The sequence below is a fragment of the Ictalurus punctatus genome, unplaced genomic scaffold (assembly GCF_001660625.3).
Source record: "Ictalurus punctatus breed USDA103 unplaced genomic scaffold, Coco_2.0 Super-Scaffold_100056, whole genome shotgun sequence".
Lineage (NCBI taxonomy): Eukaryota > Metazoa > Chordata > Actinopteri > Siluriformes > Ictaluridae > Ictalurus > Ictalurus punctatus.
Genome location: NW_026521088.1, coordinates 1,357,695 through 1,376,990, shown reverse-complemented (window position 1 = coordinate 1,376,990; position 19,296 = coordinate 1,357,695). Strand labels below are relative to the sequence as shown.

The window sequence follows — 19,296 nt, the reverse complement described above, 5'->3', positions numbered from 1 at the left end:
AAAGCCTATTTAATATATTAACTTCATTTTATTAACTTATTGTACTTACTAATGTGCTAGATTGGTTAAAGTGTGTGCTAACTCTGGCTAGTAAAGTCCGCTAGCATAACAATTACTTTAATATTGCGATTCAATTATAAATAATGTCTTAAAGCAGGGAAATAAAATCACAAACTTATAAACTGCAAAAAATTATAATAATAACTTACCTTTCATTGCATTTGGTCTCGTTGCAGCAGTAGAATCACTCATTAGGGCAATGGAAAGCAGCTGGTGCTATTAGCCTGTGATAGCCAGGGCAGATAGGAAATGTAGTTCTTTTCCTACTTCCTGTGTGGTGTTTATGAACTATTAGTGCAGTCAAAAAAACTACACTCCGCCATAACCCAACTTAAGGATTTTGTTTTACTGTTCAGAGAGTTTTAAAAAGTGTCATTTCACTGTGCGAAAATTTAAAAACTAAAACTTTAATTACTATTATGACTTATAATTATTTGGATAACATGATAATTGTTATGCTAACAATCTAACCTTCTAACAGTCTAATTAGGCTTTTAACTTACCAGGCCCTTTTTGTACGCTAATAGGTAATAGAGCTAATGTGCATATGCAGATTAGCCACAGTCCTTTACTAAGTGGGTGGTACCATAATTTGCATAAATTAGACTTGCAGAGTGTGTGAAGTGGTTGGCCAAGCGTTATATGATCATGCGTTATATGCCAAAGATAAAAATTTGTGAGGCGTCTATTTACAGCCTCCTCAACACTTTTCAATGCATCACCCCTGTGAGGACGTGGATTTTTGCACCCATAATGTTTTTGGTCCCCATGAGGTTGCTGTGTAAACATGATGATGTCCCCATGAAGTGATAATTACAAACACACACAGACACTCTCTCTCTCTCTCTCTCTCTCGTGCGCATGGATTGAATAAGTGGGCGGAGTCAGAGCGGAAGTGAGTGAGTGGGCGGAGCGTGGCCGAGGCTGCTGCTTCAAGTTCGCTTGTTCATTTTTTCTATCTATTTTTTCTTAAGAAATACGATTTCCTTTAGGTCTTTGGTTTCTGAGAGAGTTTAAACTACTATTGTTTGTTGTGTGTGTGCGCGCTCGCGTGTGTGTGTTTGTGTGTGTTTCTCGCTGGCCTGGGCGGCTGTTTCCGTGTTGTTTTGGGAAGCATGGCTGCCCCAGGTACGGGGAAATATGAGTCTCTCACGCGGCGGCATGCTATTAAAGTAGCCACTACCGCCAGCGTTGAGGAGGTGTGTCTGGCCGTGGGGGAGAGTGTTGGACACGACAACATTCTCTCTGCGGCCCGGATGAATAGTGCCGTCGTGCTGTTTCTGAAAACGGTGGAGTTAGCAAACGACATGGTGGACAGTGGAGTTGTGATTGATGATGTGTTCCACTTAATGCTTCCTTTATCAACCCCGTGTAAAAAAGTCATCCTGTCGAATGTTCCTCCTTTTATTAAGGACGAGGTTCTTTCACAAACCCTATCCCCCGCTATGGAAAACCAGTCTCCCAGATCAAGAAGATCGCGACTACAAGTAAATCCCCTCGTGTAAAACATATTGTGTCTTTCAGACGGTTTGTGTACATGGTTCTGAAGGACAATAATGATCTGGATCTGACACTGAATGTAAAGGTGGAAGATTTTAATTATGTTATTTACGCTACTATTACTACAATGAAGTGTTTTGGGTGTAGTTTATCTGGTCATCTGCTGCAGGCCTGTCCAGAAAAACGGGTAAATCCCGAAAATAATGATAATGCTAATGCGGCCGCTGGTAACGAGGTTACTGCTGGAGAGGGTGTTGGGGTGGATGGGGCCCCCACACCGGGAGAGGGAACAGCAGGACCTTCTCAGGTGGAGACACCTGAAGCTGGCCCCTCTCACCAGGGTGTCGGTGCTAAACCAGGTGAAGAAGAGAAGGCTGAGACTGAGCCGGATTTAGGTGATAAGGATACACAGGACAGTACGGTGTCACTAGATAGTGTGATCTGTCCCTTGCTGATGAAGTTGCGGATGATAGCTCTCATATGGAGACGGAAGAGAATGTGTTCAAGGTGCCCCAGAGAAAGAGACGGAGAAATCGTCCTCATGCACAGGCTAAGAGGAAAGATGTTGCAGAGGAGCTGAATTCTGTGGAGGTAGAGAGCGAGAGCGAAGCGTCTAACTGTAGTATTACATGTAGTGTAAATTTGTGATTAACAACTAATACTAGTGTAAATCTAAGTGGCTTTTCGAGCCATGAATATAGCGTGGACGACATCAGGGCTTTTCTGAGAAAGACTAAACATGCTAGGAATGTGAGGATAGACGAGTTTTCCCGGATGTGGAACAGTTCATTAAATTAAAAAAACAAGGGGGTTTATGGGAGAAGGGGGTTTCACTGATCAGGAGGGATACCGTCTAAAGAAAATCCTTACAAAAGTCAATGTAATGTTAGACAATAACGGTAGTGATAGTCAATCCTAGACATCATGTACGTAAATCTATTATTTTTCCTCATATTTATGAGTGAGTTTCGAGTTGCTTCGTTGAATTTAAATGGAGCAAGGGAAAGAAATAAAAGATTTTTGTTGTTTGAAACGGTGAAGCAAAAGAAAATTGATGTAATCTTTGCTCAGGAAACCCACACAGACGCTAATAATGCTGCGGACTGGGCCAGGGAGTTTAAAGGGTTATCCGTTTTAAGTCATAAGACATCTACCAGTGGGGGAGTAGTTATTTTATTTTCCTCTAATTTTATCCCCTGTTCTTATCAAGTTGATGAGATTATAAAGGGTCGACTGTTAAAGGTTAGAGCTCAATATGAGAATAGGTGGGTCGTTTTTGTTTGTGTTTATGCCCCGACCACCGCCATTGAAAGAATGTTATTTTTATTAACCTTAGATAATGTCCTGAAGAATTGTGACTCTGATGATTTTTTTATTCTAGCGGGGGATTTTAATTGTACAGAGCTGGGTATAGACAGGAATCATGTAGAGTCCCATATGCCATCACGTAGAAGGTTAGTCGAGTTAATGAAGTCCTGTGACCTTGTGGACATTTGGAGAAATTTTCACCTCATGCAAAAGCAGTATACCTGGGTGCACCTGGGTGTTTTAAACCCTGATGTGAGTTATGAATGTCCTTTCTGTGCCGTGAGAGAATCTGTGTTTCACATGTTTATGCACTGTGTGAGATTGAAGCCTCTTTTTACTGTTTTACAGAGACTGCTTGGCCATTTTAATGAGAGTTTTACAATCGAAACTTTTATCTTTGGTTTTAAATACTCTCAAAAAAAAAAAAGGTTTAAGTGTCAGTTGATAAATTTTATCAGGAGAAACAGAATTGAGTCAAATTCAGGGGACAGCGTTTTAGTGGTTTTTGTGATTCTGTTAAAATCTAGGATGTTAATCGATTTTAAGTTTTACCAAGAGATGAAAGACCTTGTATCATTTGAGAATATCTGGTGTCTGGAAGGGGCATTATGTGTGGTTTTAGAAGAAAAAGTGAGATTTCATCAACTTTTAAAAGACTGTGTACGTACTGGTTGAAACTTGTTTGCTTATTTTATATTCTTTACTCCTTGTGGGTTTTAAAGGCAACTGGAAGGAGAATTATTTGAATTATCTATTTATTTATATATATATATATTTAGCGAGTATCGTGTTCTTGTTTGTGTGTGTGAGATTTGTGAATAAAAAGGCTGCTTGAGTCACTTCTCAAGCCGTTAAACTTCTCTCAAAAAATATAAAAATGTTTTAAAATAATCCTGAAATTCTCGTCGGCGTTGGCTTCCTGAGCGATGAAGAGTCGGTTCAACTGATTCAGTTCATTCATTCAAACCATCGAAGTAGGATAAGCGGCTTTGGTAATGATTCTTTAAATGAACCGATTCAGAATCCTCTTCTTGAATTGTTTGAGTCGTTCTCACTCGGTCAGGGTTGCACGTGTGGGTTGCTTTTCCTGCACGTGTAATCAGCACGTGTTCACAGACCGTAAATCCCGACCCCATGGTAGACACTCGACAGAAATTTCATACTAAAGTATTTTATATTTTCTGGGTCTAAACAGAGCAGAAGTATTGCTAATGTGTTGTACAGATTCTGTTGGACTGGTGAACTGTGTGGATTTGTATATTTAACCCAGTTTAATATGGCCTGCTTTGTTCAGTCAGAGACAAGTAAATCTGTTCTAATGCTCATTTATTTTCCATAGATAAAACAAATGTTTGCTTACACATGAATACGTACTTTATGCCTTCAGAATGGTGGAGATTTGTCTCTTGACTATTTTAAATTTGGTTCTCTTCAACAGGTTGTGTTCGAGTTGTGCAGGCTTGTGTCACCTGACTTAAAGAAGGCATTGTTTGAAGGGCTTGATCAGCACCTCCCACGGCTCCTGCAGTTGTACAACACCGAGAGGCAGTGAAATACCCGAAATCCAACATGTGATGACCCGTATTGATCAAGAGGTAAGTCTAATGGACTTTAGTTTGTTCTGCTCCAGAAATGAGCCGATATCCAGCAGAACAGCACTGATAGTTGTGTAATAGACGTGCACAGTAGAACTGTCGTGATTAATTAATAATCTTATAAATGTGATTACTTGATGAACGTAGACAAAACTCTATAAATGTGAAATGTTTTGTTGAAGTTCAGATGAATCTCTGATGTACAGAATCTTCAACAGAGTTCTGCAGAAAGATTTTGAATGCCTGTCATTCACCAGAACAAATTTGCAGTTGAACAGTCTGTCTAAAAGAAAAAATCTAAACACACAATATAAAATTCCTGCAGTGTGAATAAAGCCTTTGTGTTGCTTTTAGCAAACATGTCTAGTACTCTCGGTTCAATGTACACAATTTACCCCATTTAAATGCATTTTGGAAATTGTTCCACATGGCCTTAAAGTATGAATATTCACTGTATGCCAAATAAGTAATCAAAGAACGGAATGGATTTTTTTCTTCTCTAATGGACCATTAATCACAATTATAAAAGATGATGCATCTGGTACAAAGTATCAGAGCCCCCCCCCCCCCCGCTTTTTCCCCCCACAATGGTTGCATGACTTTTGCTACACCATTTCCACTGTGTGTGTTACAAATCACTTTGAGGTAAAGCACTGCTGCTGCGAAGCCCTATTGGATCTGCTCCGTTTTTTAAAATTATTAATAGTAATAATATTAAATTTGCTCTCTCTATCTCTGACTCGCTCGCTCTCTGACACACTCTTTCACACTCTCTCTCTCTCTCTCTCTCTCTCTCTCTCTCTCTCTCTCTCGCTCTCTCTCTCTTCCTACCAGTAAAGAGTGAGAGACATCACAGCGAGAATGCAATTCCAAATCTGTAATGTATAATTTTACACTATCAGAAGGAGGGACATGTTCAATCTCAGTCTTTAATTAGATCTCTGGCAACGAAGGGGTGTGTGTGTGTGTGTTAAACAATAACATGCATGATGTATATTATGATCAGATCGTATACGTGATTATAAGAAGATTATACCTCTAATCTTATAAGGGATTAAAAATGGAAACCGAGCTTTGGCACATCAGTAATAATAATAATAATAAGTGGTATGACGTGATCAGTGGATCGATGAGGCTCTCTCTGAGTCACTCAGCGTTTTGTCTTCTCTCCACACCGTCATGTGTCTTTCCTTTTCTCCCGTCCGTGGCTCCGAGACGTGTTGACGTTCAGGTTTGGCAGGATGTTCCATGATGGACACCTCCAGGGGAGTCAGGCTGATCGAGTACAAAGTGTTTATATGTGCTAAAGGAAAGAGATCTGATGGAAAGTCAGAGTTATAGAGTTATAGTGCTGAGAAAAGTTTGTCAAGAAAAACAAATGTGTTTTTATAAGGTTTTCATTTTTTTGATTCACCCTCGTATATTAATGCACTTGTTCTTACATGTTATTGTTCCTATAGTAGCTGATAATCAAGGATGGGGTTGTGTGTGCGTTACCATGACCACCTGTTATTGTTATGCGTGTGTACATAATACGGGAACGCTTTAAGTGACCATTTCCATAATAGTTTATGATTTCTGAGGCCCACATTGTATCTGCATTATTATAACGTATTGCACTGGGGAGCTGTTTACCAAACAGTCAGTAAACCCTGCTGAAAGTGTCTTTTTATTTTATTTTTATTAAAAAAATTATTATTATTATTATTTTTTGCCCCCTATCACTTTCTGTGCGAGTGTGGATTGAGTGTTCTCAGTCCCGTCTCGGGCTAAACCATCACAGCTCTATTAAAATTGTCATCAAGTCTGAACATTAGAACCCAGCTTCCTTTTTTTTTTCTTCAAGAACACACTATGGCCAAAAGTTTGTGGACACCTGACCATCACACCCGTACAGTATACGCTTGTTGAACATCCCATTCCAGATGTATTTCCCCTTTACTGTTACAATAGAGTCCACTCTTCTGGCCAGTAAAGTTCTTCTGCATCAACCGTAACACACTGTGTCTTCATGGAGCTGGGTTTGTGTACAGGGGCGTTGTGATGCTGGAACCGGTTTGGGTCTATTAGTTGCAGTGAAGGGAAATTGTAACGCTACAGCGTACAGAGATGTTCTATACAGCTGTGTGATTTCAGCTGTGTGGCAACAGTTCAGGGAAGAAGCACATGTGGGTGTTATGGTCAGGCGTCCATATACTTTTAGTTACATGGTGTATCATGTTTATGCTGTAATGAAGATTCAGTGAACTGCAGGCTGATTTCAGCACCAAGGACAGCACCAGCTGAGGCCTGAGTCACTATGAGAGCCTGAGAGAAACAAGTCTCTCTCTATTTCTTTATCTCTTTCTGTCTGACTGATTGTCTTTCCATCTCTCTCTTGATCGGTCTCTGTCTCACTCTCTGTGTGTGTGTCTCACTGTCATCTCTATCTTGGTCTCTCACTTTCTGTCTGTCATTCTCTCTCACTTTCTTTCTGTCTGACTGCCTTTCTGTCTCTATTGATCTGTGCCTCTCTCTCTCTCTCTCTCTCTCTCTCTGGGAGTGCGTGCGTGGGGAGGACAGAGCGCGGTTCTGAGACAAAATCTTTTCAAAATGTTTGGTAAACAGAGCAAATGATGTACTGCACACAATCATACACAAAGACCAATCATACTATATAAAAGACAGATCTATTACAGAGAATCTGCATCTAGTAAGGCACTTGTATGACCATGCGTATGACAACAAGATTGAAATGGGGTTTTTACCATTAGATCAGGAGAAAGCTTTTGACCGGGTCGAACATGTTTTTCTTTTTAACATCCTAAAGGCTTTTGGTTTTGATGAAAATTTTATCTCAATGATGAGGTTATTATACTCTGGAGCTACATTTATGATAAAAGTGGCCAGTAGCTTAAGTACTGCTGTGAAGGCTCAGAAGGGTATCAGGCAGGGATGCCCCCTGTTGGGCCAACTTTACAGCATAATTATTTAACCCCTGCTATATGAGCTTAGGAAAGAATTAACAGGTCTACAAATCGACACTCTAAACTGTCAACAACCCACCAAATTATCTGCATATGCCGATGATCTCACAGTTTTAATTAGAGGTGATGTTAAGGTGGTAAAATACGCTCTGGAATGTTATGGAAGAGCTTCATCTGAAAAAGTCAACTGGCATAAGAGTGATGCCGTGTGGTCAATCTGTTAAAAGTCCATCACTTCCTGGCATCATGGACTCTATCAAATATCAACAGATATTAAATGAAAACCTGACTGCCTCTGCCAGAAAGATTAAAATGGGCTGTGGTTGGATCTTCCAGCAGGACAATGATCCAAATCATCATCAAAATCAACACAAAAATGGTTTACTGACCACAAAATCATCAAATGAATAAAACACCACAGAGTTGTTCTAGGAAAATATATTTACTGATGGGGTGGCATGTTCTTCAGCTCAACGTGGAGTTAACAGCACATCCCAAAGTGTTTTATTCCACTTGCACCACAGCAACTTGGCAGCACTAACAATCTGTTAAAAAAATAAATAAATAATAATCAGCCATAACATTAAAACCACCTGACTAATGTGCAGGTCCTCCTTGTGCCGCTAAAACAGCTCTTACTCGTCGAGGCATGGATGCCGCAAGACCTCTGAAGGTGTGCTGTGGTTTCGGGCACCAAGAACATAGTTCCTTTAAGTCCTGTAAGATGCAAGGTGGGCCTCCGTGGATCAGACTTGTTTGTCCAGAACATCCCACAGATGCTCAACAGATGCTCAAATGATCTGGGGAATTTGGTGGCAGTCAACACCTTGAACTCTGTCATGTTCCTCAAACCATTCCTGAACCATTTTTTGTAGTGTGTCTGGGAACATTATTCCACTGAAGGAGACCACTGCCATTAGGGAATTTTGTTGCCATGAAGAGGTGTACGTGGTCTGCAACAGTGTTGGGTAAGTGGTACATGTCAAAGTATATTAACATCCACACAAAAGCCAGGACCCGAGGTTTCCCAGCAGAACATTGCCCAGAACATCACACTGCCTCTGCTAGCTTTTGCTCCCCACTCGCATCAGTGAGCCTTGGGTGCCCTTGACCCTGTCACCAGTTCACCAGTTGTCCTTCCATGGGCCACTTTTGGTAGGTACAAGACCTGCCGTTTTGGCAATGCTCAGACCCAGTTATCTAGACGTCACAGTTTGGCCCTTTTCAAAGTTGCTCAGATCCTTACACTTGCCCATTTTTCCCTAACCGTTCGCTTGGTGCCTGGTATACCCCACCCCTTCACTGGTGCTGTTGTAATGAGATAATCAGTGTTCTTCACTTCACCTGTCAGTGGTTTTACTGTTGTAGCTGATCGGTGTATAGTTGCATTTAATGTTGTAGAATGAAAACACATTCCCGCTCTCACTTGTGTTAGCATGTTGTAACAGCTGTTCTTCCCTCACCTATTGTGTGGTGTGTTTATTTATTTATTTTTATTTATTTATTTTATTTAAAAAAAACAAAACTTTTTTTATATATATATAAAACAAAGCAAAAATGCTGCTTGTCATGTTACCGATAGGGCCACAGAAATGTCCTCTGTGCTGATGTTTTGGCTGTATCTGAAAACTTGTAGCTTTACCCCTGACTTTTACAGTGTTGACACTGGAGATTCCTTTCAGAAATGCTCCATTAATGTCTCCTAACATAAACCCACTAGGACTAAGATGATTTATGCATTGTAGCACCAAACAAAGGTTTCAGTCACTTTTCTGTCTGTAAATTGTCCATCACTGTGTATGGGGCCATAGTCTTGTGTCCTTTATTCATCTCCGTAAACAGTCATCATATTAACCTGTTGACTGGTGTTTATCAGACAGGAGCCTGTGGTTTCCTACTCTGAACGCTGTTCGAGCCATGTCGACTTCAGGAGGCCCCACTCCACCCTTCACCACCCTGTCAGTCACCCACCCAGCCAATCACATCACTCCTGTAGAGCTGCACCGACCAGAGAAACGCAACGCCATGAACTAGGCCTACTGGAGGTATGTTTTTTCATCAAATAAAGGACATAACTACAGGGTTTTCCAAAAGTCTCCATACATAAGGGACTGTTTGCCAGTACCAGGTCAGTACCAGTAGAGGTGTTGTGTTGTGTGGTCAGTTGTACCAGTGACACTAGAGAGAGACATTAGCTGAGAGACATGAGGTCATTTCCACTAAGGGAACATAGTGAGTATCAATGCTCCCTGGTTTTTGTGGTGCGTTGTGGGGATTTTTTAGGGAGCGAACGTTCCAGTGCACTGGAAGGATTTTGCAATTGAGACAACACTTAAAATGGCTGACTCCCTGGTCTCTTGAACCCATACCCTAAACTCAATAGGAAGTCAGCATTCTGATTTTTCTCTTAATTTTTTCCTCCTTTTTTGCCATTTCCAGGCCTTGTACTTTAACATACTCCTCCTGGAGCTTTCATCAGATCGGCATCACGTTCAGTCAGTCTCATCTGCAGGCATTGACGATGCTAAATTCCGAAGCTTTTGAATTTTTGCTGCTCGCCGTGGGCGTGGCGCTCTCACAAATTTAGAAGTTTCACCATGAAAAAGGAAGTTGTTATAACTCAAACATAGAATGTCCAATCTAGGGATGTCACGATACCAAAAATCTAGTAGTCGATACCAGCAAAAATACACGATACTCAATACTACTTTGTGTATAAATAAATAATACTTTTAACTCCTTTATTTAAACACGAGCATTATAAAAAAACAATAGTGGCAACAGTCACATAATATAAAAAAAAGCAATTACAAAATAGATATATAATAAATATGTAGGCATAAAATGTTTTTTCTTCGAGATGTTCTGAAATGAGGTCTGGTTTCGGTGTATAGTTTGGGGATCTCTGTATACATGAAGTAATTTTTGCCTGGTATCTGGGGTTGAACCGCTGAAGCAGAGAGAGAGAGGGGGAAGGTGGAGCAATTTCATTTTAGCCCGGAACCTTTAGCTTGCCTTTGCTAGGAGGTTAAGACTTGGCTTTCAACAAGATAAAGAGCCAAGCATACTTCCAAATGAACACACAAATGCTTCAAGAAACTCAAAATCAGTGTTTTACAATGAGCTTAAAATGTCCTCCATGGTGGCATGGACCAGGACCCCTCGGTCTGCAGCATTACAGGAAGATTTCAGGTTAGACATTATGGGAAGAGTCTCGGTGCTGTTATTGTCTCTGGGGCAGACATCAGTTAACATTGTGACCCCTTCCCTGGAGAGAACAGCATTACAATTCTGAAAACAGTTTTTGTAAATAATAATTCACTACTTAAAGAATGTACCCGAGCTCCTGCTATGCAGTAACTAAAACTGTCTGCAACTCACATGTTACTTCATTCTTTAGTTCCTTCTCTTAAGTGTAGAGCCTCTGTCAGTTTGTTTGTTAGTGTCTCTCATAAGAACTTCCCCAGAGTAGGACAACTGGCAAAACATTACTTGTGTATTCAAGCCACAAGCTCCCCCTCTGAGAGGGTTTTTAGTACAGGTGGCAACATTGTCACATGTAAAAGGGCTTCTTTGAAGCCAGATAATGTAGACCAGCTTGTATTTCTTGCTAGAAACCTCTAGAGCCTATCATTGGGTGTCATCAACCCCCAACAATGTCCCTGCCCCAGCAACATGTGTTCTTGTTATTGCTCACACTTTTTCTGTTTTCTTCAGCAACTCTGAGCATTTTTCATAATTTTTTTATCCTGGCTGAAGCACTTTTATTTCAATCTATAAGAATAAAATAGTAATAAGTTAAAGATATTAATATTGACAAAGGTGAGAGTTTTGTTTATTTGACAGTGATTTCACATTTCTTGTTTGTATGAAGGTTAAATTCAAAATAATTTTTTAAATTTCTAAATTATTATATAGTTTTATAGGAGGAGGTTTCATAGACTTGGCATTCATTTTACAGAAGTTTGAAGGTACAGACATCTATTGTGGGCGTCCTTGGCAGTTTTTCTGAGGATTTATATTGTTCATATCGATATCGGAGTTATATCGTATCGACCGAAATTAAGCAATATATTGTGATATACATTTTGGCCATATCATCCAGCCCTACATGAAGGATGACCATGACAGGGAGTTCTCCATTACCTGTCAGCGCAAATTTTCACCGTGCCTTCGTGTCCTGACCTGTTTCTGATTGAGAAAGTGTGGTGCATTATGAAGCGCAAAAGAGTGCAACCAAGGCACTGTATAGTTGCGCAGCTGAATAAATCTATAACAGATGAATGGTAGAAAATCCCGCTTGTTAATAAAAGAAATGGTGATGTTACACAGTGTTAAACAACTTTTTAGGAGTTTGTTGCAGTCATCAGATTTGAAATGAGTGTGAATGAAATTTATTTTTTTAATATTCAACATCAAAGTACAACATCAAATAATGTGTTTTCAATATAGTACAGGGTGAATTGAATTTTCAAATGTCTTTTTGGTTTTGGGGTTTGATGTTTTTTTTTTTTTTTGCATTTTCCATATTGTCCCAGCCTTTTTGGAATTGGGGTTGTAGATAAAGAGAACCCAATTAAACTAATGAGACAAAAATATAATACTTCATCATTTATATATTGAGGGAAGTGAACCAATATTACATATCTGTGAGTGGCAAAAGTATGTGAACCCTTGCTTTCAGGATATGGTGTGACCCCCTTGTGCAGCAATAACTGCAACTAAACATTTCCGGTAACTGTTGATCAGTCCTGCACATCGGCTTGGAGGAATTTTAGCTTCAACTCTGGGATGCTGGTGGGTTTCCTCACATGAACTGCTTCCTTCAGGTCCTTCCACAACATTTCTAGTGGATTAAGGTCAGGACTTTGACTTGAACATTCCAAAACATTCACTTAATTCATTCTACCAAAAATGGTTAAAGAAGAAAAGTGTGTTTAAGGTTGTTTTCTTGCTGCATGACCCACTTTCTCTTGAGATTCAGGCAAATTAACTGCTAATCTTCGATGTTCTTACTCTATGGTTAGAAGTACAATATTTGTGCCACTCACAGATTTGTAATATTGCGTCATTTTCCTCAATGAATAATTGACCAAGTATAATATTTCAGTCTGGTTTGTTTAATTGGGTTCTTGTCTACTTTTAGGACTTGTGTGAAAATCTGATGTGTTAGGTCATATTTATGTAGAAATATAGAAAACTTTGACATTGCAAGCTCCACTGTATCTGGTGTGCAGTAGCTTTGGTATCATGTACGTGTTGGGAGAAACAGTCTTCTTAGATTCACTCAATTCTGAATGTTCACACTTTAACTGTTCTCCCCCCCCCCCCTAGTTGTATAGTGAATATACAGCTTAATAGAATGATTAAAGTTCTAGCAGCAAGGTCGTTTTCCCTATTTGGGGAAAACATTTATTATTAAAGTAGGGTTGAACGAAGTGCACTTCATTTGACTATTTATTGGAATTGTAACAAAATGTTAACTTTATCACTATTAGAAGTACCGATTTGTGGTCTTATCCTCATTACAGGCACGGATGCTGATCACAAAGGAGAGCCTGATGACCACGATCGTCCGCACATTCGATGATCACCTGAGACATCGAGACCAGCAGGGACAATTTCAGTTTGAACTCTACAGTGCACAAAAGGTCTTTAAATTCCGCAGGGTCCAGAGTCTTATAGAAGACCTCAAGTACGGCTGGAAAAAAGCAGAATGTGTTACACTGTCTGTCAGAGAATATCATTATTAATGATAATTAATAGCTAATCATTCTCATTAAACTTTTTTTTTTTTAACTCAGATATGTCCTGATTAGCCGTTCAACAGAGTGGACCGACAAGCTCAGGGAGAAGTTTCTGGAAGGACTTGATGCTTTCTTGGAGCCGCTCAAGGCCATGCAGTGTGTTTACATGTGTTTGTATAAGCCATGTTAACTTGCAGTTATAGATGTAATGATCATGTGGGGTGCAATATAGCCATGTTGTTTAATATCAGTAGTATAATGTGTGTTTGGGGATTTGTGATTTCTGCAGGGTATGGACCCAGTAGTACGCGACGTGGACCAAGACATAGAGATGGAACCATTGTGGGTGACAGCCTTCACATTGCAGATGAAGCTCACACACATTATCTCAGTGATGCAAGAGTGGTGTGCCAGTGATGTGAGTACTAACACACTCACCAGTACTAGTATATTACAATATGTGCACACTCTACAGGAGTTCTGGTAGTGCGACCATAGCAGCAAATGCACATATTATTCCTGCACAAACTAAAACCAACAAGATCTGTCTGAAGATCACAGGACTTTTGTCTTTGTCATGTCTTTGAGGTGTATGGAAATGATTGGCTCCGAGTAGGGATTTCTTGAAGGTCAAAGTTCTATATGTGGTTGTAAATTTAAATCTATATATGGAAGCCTTCAAATAAGAAGGAAGTATTCGACGTGCAGGAAGTGGACAAAATAACTAACAGTACATGAAAAAGCATCTTGACAAACACAGCTATTGTGTATGGGTGAATCGTTGTGCCAGCTAACAGCATGCAGCCACTATAAAAATGGTCTGAAAAGTATCCCTTAATGAGTTTTCAGAATTAACAGGCAACTGACAGAGCTCCAGTTCGGCTAAATAGTGGGTGTTGTAATTGCAGGTGCATCAGTCCCCAAAAATGGCTTGATGCGTTAGTCGGTCTTCCCGGTGTTACATGGTGTTCGGCCACACAGCGATTACATCACTTGCCCGCTGCGGCATTGCTCCTACTGTTATTTTGAACTTGAAGTGTCACTGAGGAAGCAGCACCCTTCGAGCTAACGCAATTACAATAATTTCTTCTAATCTCTATACTTTAAAATTATTTACCTTACGTTATACAAATATAACTGACACTACTTTAGATAAAACAATTGTAACGTTGCGCTGTCGAAAATTTGAACTGTATTATGTTTTTCTTTTTTTTTTTTTTTTTTTTACAAAACATCCGCGACTAGCTTGTAGCCCGTAGCCCGCTAGCATCACCTACCGCTAGCCTTGTTTACGTTTCACATTTCTCACTTACCGCTGTTCTGTTTAAAAAAATATATATATATGTCTGCTGTCTCTCTGGTTTTGGGTGCAGATGAGGACTCGCTCGAGCTTCACATGGTGCGGCTGTAACTGGAAAATGTGGAGAAGCAGATCCGCGGCCTACTCGACAAGCAGGCCCAGCTGCTGGAGCAACAAACTGCGCTGGAAACATCTTGTGCCTCTGCCCACATATCCAAGGTAAGCACACAGCGTGGTATTTCCACTCCCAGCCCCTCTACGCCGTGTGTTTCTCTGTGCAGGGACCGTGCACCTAGGACTTTCCCAGCCGTGGTCTCCGTCACGCCGGCGCCAACACACCTCGGGCCTTGGGTGAACCAGCGGCGGAAGGCGCGGGCTGGACCCTCTCCACCTCCGGTGTTCGAGATTCCAACCAGGAACCGCTTCGCCCCTCTCCGCCAGACCAGACCCAACGCTGTGATCATCGGAGACTCCATTGTGCGGAACGTCCGTGTAGCCTCATCTAAAGGTAAGGTGCGCACACACTGTTTTTCTGGTGCTTGTGTCCTTCATGTCGCTGCGCAGGTATCCGGGATCCTGAAGAAGGACGAGCGCACTGGAGCGGTTGTGCTGCACGCGGGGACGAATGACACCAGGCTGCGGCAGACGGAGGTTCTGAAGAGGGACTTCTCCAGCCTGATCGAGACGGTACGAGGCAGATCACCCACCGCGAAGATCATCGTCTCTGGACCTCTTCCCACATACAGACGTGGAGCAGAAAAGTTCAGTAGACTTCTAGCATTAAATGATTGGTTAGTCTCTTGGTGTAATGAGCAGAATCTGGTGTTTGTCAATAACTGGAATCTGTTCTGGGAGCGTCCTAGGTTGTTTCGTCCTGATGGCCTGCACCCCAGCAGCCTTGGAGCGGAACTGCTTTCAGACAACATTTCCAAGGCGCTACACTCCAAGTGACTGCTTACCGTAAGCACATCTTCCAATAATAACAGCATTCAGTATAATCAATGTTCAACTAAAAATCCGGCAAAGGTAATACATACTATAGAGACTGTGTCTGTTCCCCGAGCTATACAAATATATAGAAAATCTCGGAAAGTCTATCTTCGTAACCTAATTAACATAAAACTAAATCATATTGAATGCACAGCCAGCACTTTTGATCTGAGGCTAGGACTATTAAACATTAGATCTCTTGTGTCTAAGGCTCTTATTGTTAACGACATCATTACTGATCAGGAATGTAATTTAATGTGTTTAACAGAAACTTGGATTAAACCAAACGAGTACATAGCATTAAATGAAGCCAGTCCTCCTGGATACAGTTATGTACATCAGCCTCGTTCAACTGATAGAGGAGGAGGTGTTGGTTTCATCCATAGTAAAAATCTAGTCGTCACACAAAAACCTAAGCATAAATTTAATTCTTTTGAAATTCTTTATACCAGTATAACTTATGTAGCCACAAAAAATAAGTCAATTCCTCTAATTATTATTTACAGACCCCCAGGGCCATATACTGAATTTCTTAGTGAATTTGCAGACTTTGTCTCAAACCTGGTTGTGTCTGTAGATAAAGCATTAATCGTCTGTGATTTTAATATTCACTTTGATATCCAGAAGACCCTCTGAGGACAGCGGTTGTGTCCATCTTAGATTCAGTAGGGATTAATCAGAACGTAATCGGGCCTACTCATAATGGTGGTCACACTCTTGACCTCATACTAACATACGGACTAAGTATAGAAAATATTATCATTTTTCCGCAGTCTGAAGTTGTCTCAGACCATTATCTTATCTTGTTCATAATACGTATTGATCATAATATTTCCACCTCGCCTCGCTACCGCATAAAACGTACCTACACATCAGCTACTGCACCGAGCTTCATAAATAACCTCGCAGAAACATCAATTAGATTTGGATCACCATCAGATCACATAGAACTCGATCAGGCGACTGAAAGCTCGGAGTCAACACTCCGCTACACGCTAGATAGAGTGGCTCCACTCAAAAGGAAAATAATTAGAGAAAAAAAATTAGCACCCTGGTATAATGATCAAACGCGAACCTTAAAACAGACAACTCGACAATTAGAACGTAAATGGTGTCAAACCAAACTGGTGATATTTCAAACAGCATGGAAGGAGAGCCTACTGAAATATAGGAAATCTATTGGCGATGCTAGAAAAATCTATTTCTCCACCTTAATAAAAGACAACAAAAACAATTCTAGATTCCTTTTCAACACAGTAGCAAAATTAACTAGGAATAAAACCACTACAGAGAGAAACACTCAATCATTACATAGCAGTGAAGATTTCATGAAATTTTTCATTGATAAGGTTGAAAATATTAGACGTGAAATACAGGCCATTAAATTAAAACTGGACAGTACTGTAACAAACCCATTACATGACAATGTAGCAATATCAGATCAATGTTTAGAGTGTTTTGCTCCGCTTAGAGAGACCAAACTAGCTACATTAATCTCTTCTGCCAATTCATCAACTTGCATACTAGATCCCGTACCTACATGTTTGTTTAAACAGATTGGTCCAGGAGTAATTGAACCACTTTTAAATATAATCAATTCTTCCCTAAGCACTGGCTATGTACCTAAATCACTTAAATTAGCAGTTATTAAACCCTTGATTAAAAAACCTGATCTTGACCCGTCTCAATTGTCCAGCTATAGACCAATATCAAATCTCCCCTTCATCTCTAAGATTTTAGAAAAGGTTGTAGCAAAGCAGTTATGCTCGTACTTAGATAGGAATAACATTCATGAAATGTATCAGTCAGGATTTAGACCTCATCATAGCACAGAGACAGCGTTAGTTAAAGTAGTAAATGACCTTCTACTGACCTACGATCAGGGTTGTGTCTTGCTGCTTGTGTTACTCGACCTTAGCGCAGCTTTTGATACTATAGATCACACTATTCTCCTTGATAGATTAGAAAACGTTGTTGGTATTAAGGGAACAGTCCTCTCCTGGCTCAGGTCTTATCTGACCGATCGTTATCAGTTCGTAGATGTAAATGGTGATTTCTCCATGCGTACTGAGGTTACTTTTGGAGTTCCACAGGGTTCCGTTTTAGGCCCACTGCTCTTTACTTTATATATGCTACCTCTAGGTCAAATTATTCGTAAACATGGAATTAGCTTCCACTGTTATGCTGATGATACACAGTTATATGTTTCAGCGAAGCCAGAGGACAGACAGAAGCTTAGTAAAGTTGAGGATTGTGTAAAGGACATTAGACATTGGATGTTAATTAACTACCTTCTACTTAATTCTGATAAAAACAGAAATACTTTTATTAGGCCCACGTGTAGCTAGAAGTATTCTTTCTGATCACATGGTTACTCTGGATGGTCTTTCTGTTTCATCATGTGCAGCAGTTAAAGACCTTGGAGTGATTATTGACTCCAGCCTATCATTTGATGCTCATGTAGATAATATTACTAGGATAGTCTTCTTTCATCTCAGAAATATTTCTAAAATAATTAACATATTGTCACTACATGATGCGGAAATACTAGTTCATGCATTCGTCACCTCTAGATTAGATTACTGTAATGCCTTACTGTCTGGATGTTCCAGTAGGAATATAAATAAGCTCCAGTTAGTCCAGAATGCAGCTGCTAGAGTCCTAACTAGAACCAGAAGATACAACCACATCACATCGATATTATCAGTACTGCATTGGCTCCCAGTGAAATCTCACACTGATTATAAAATACTATTATTAACCTATAAAGCACTAAGTGGTCTCGTGCCACAGTATCTAAGCGACCTTTTGGTTTTCTGTGATCCGCCACGCCTACTTAGGTCAAAAGATGCAGGCTATCTGATGGTACCTCGAATAGTGAAGGCTACAGCAGGGGGAAGAGCCTTCTTTTATAGAGCCCCACAGTTATGGAACAGTCTTCCTATTAGTGTTCGGGACTCAGACACAGTCTCAGTGTTTAAGTCTAGGCTTAAAACCTATTTGTTTACTCAAGCCTACCCTGACTCTATTATGCTAATTCACAGTCCTAATAATCTTTTCTCTCCCTCTCTCCTTCTGCCGAGCCACACACGAATTTATGGAGATACTAGAGATCCTGATCCTTTCTGCCTCTGGATGGCGCTCTCATCTACTGCAATTCCAGACTGCTGAGATTACGGCTGCTCCTAAGGCCAAACAGACTTCATATAAATCCATAATGAACTTTTTCACACTATCTGTTGCTACCCAGATATATTTAATAGTATTTTATATCTATCTATCTATCTATCTATCTATCTATCTATCTATCTATCTATCTATCTATCTATCGCTCTCTCTCTCTCTCTCTCTCTAGCCTCCTCACGGGGGTTGGTCTTCTTATAGGAGACAGCCTCCTCACGGGGGTTGGTCTTCTTATAGGAGACAGCCTCCTCACGGGGGTTGGTCTTCTTATAGGAGACAGCCTCCTCACGGGGGTTGGTCTTCTTATAGGAGACAGCCTCCTCACGGGGGTTGGTCTTCTTATAGGAGACAGCCTCCTCACGGGGGTTGGTCTTCTTATAGGAGACAGCCTCCTCACGGGGGTTGGTCTTCTTATAGGAGACAGCCTCCTCACGGGGGTTGGTCTTCTTATAGGAGACAGCCTCCTCACGGGGGTTGGTCTTCTTATGAGATGTTCTTCTTAAAAGGGATGAGAATCTCAAAAAGGGGATGGGCTTCTAAAAGGGGGTGTGATTCTCAAAGGGGATGGGCTTATTACAGGAAAGGGTGTGATTCTTAGAGCAGATAGGCCTGGTAAAGGGGACGGGCTTCTCGAAGGACTTCTAAAA

General features: G+C 40.6%; 1 long non-coding RNA gene across 5 annotated transcripts in view; it reads right to left on the bottom strand.

Annotated features, from left to right (window-relative positions):
* The window catches only part of LOC128630420 (uncharacterized), an 11,893-nt gene extending 11,527 nt beyond the window's left edge, over nt 1-366 (bottom strand). The window contains exon 1 of one of the 5 annotated variants that reach the window (XR_008394715.1): nt 210-366. This is a non-coding gene — a long non-coding RNA (uncharacterized LOC128630420). The remainder of the gene's footprint in view (nt 1-209) is intronic. The other 4 variants (XR_008394712.1, XR_008394714.1, XR_008394713.1 and 1 more) reach the window with 4 other exon arrangements.
* Between the last annotated feature and the right edge of the window lie 18,930 nt (nt 367-19,296).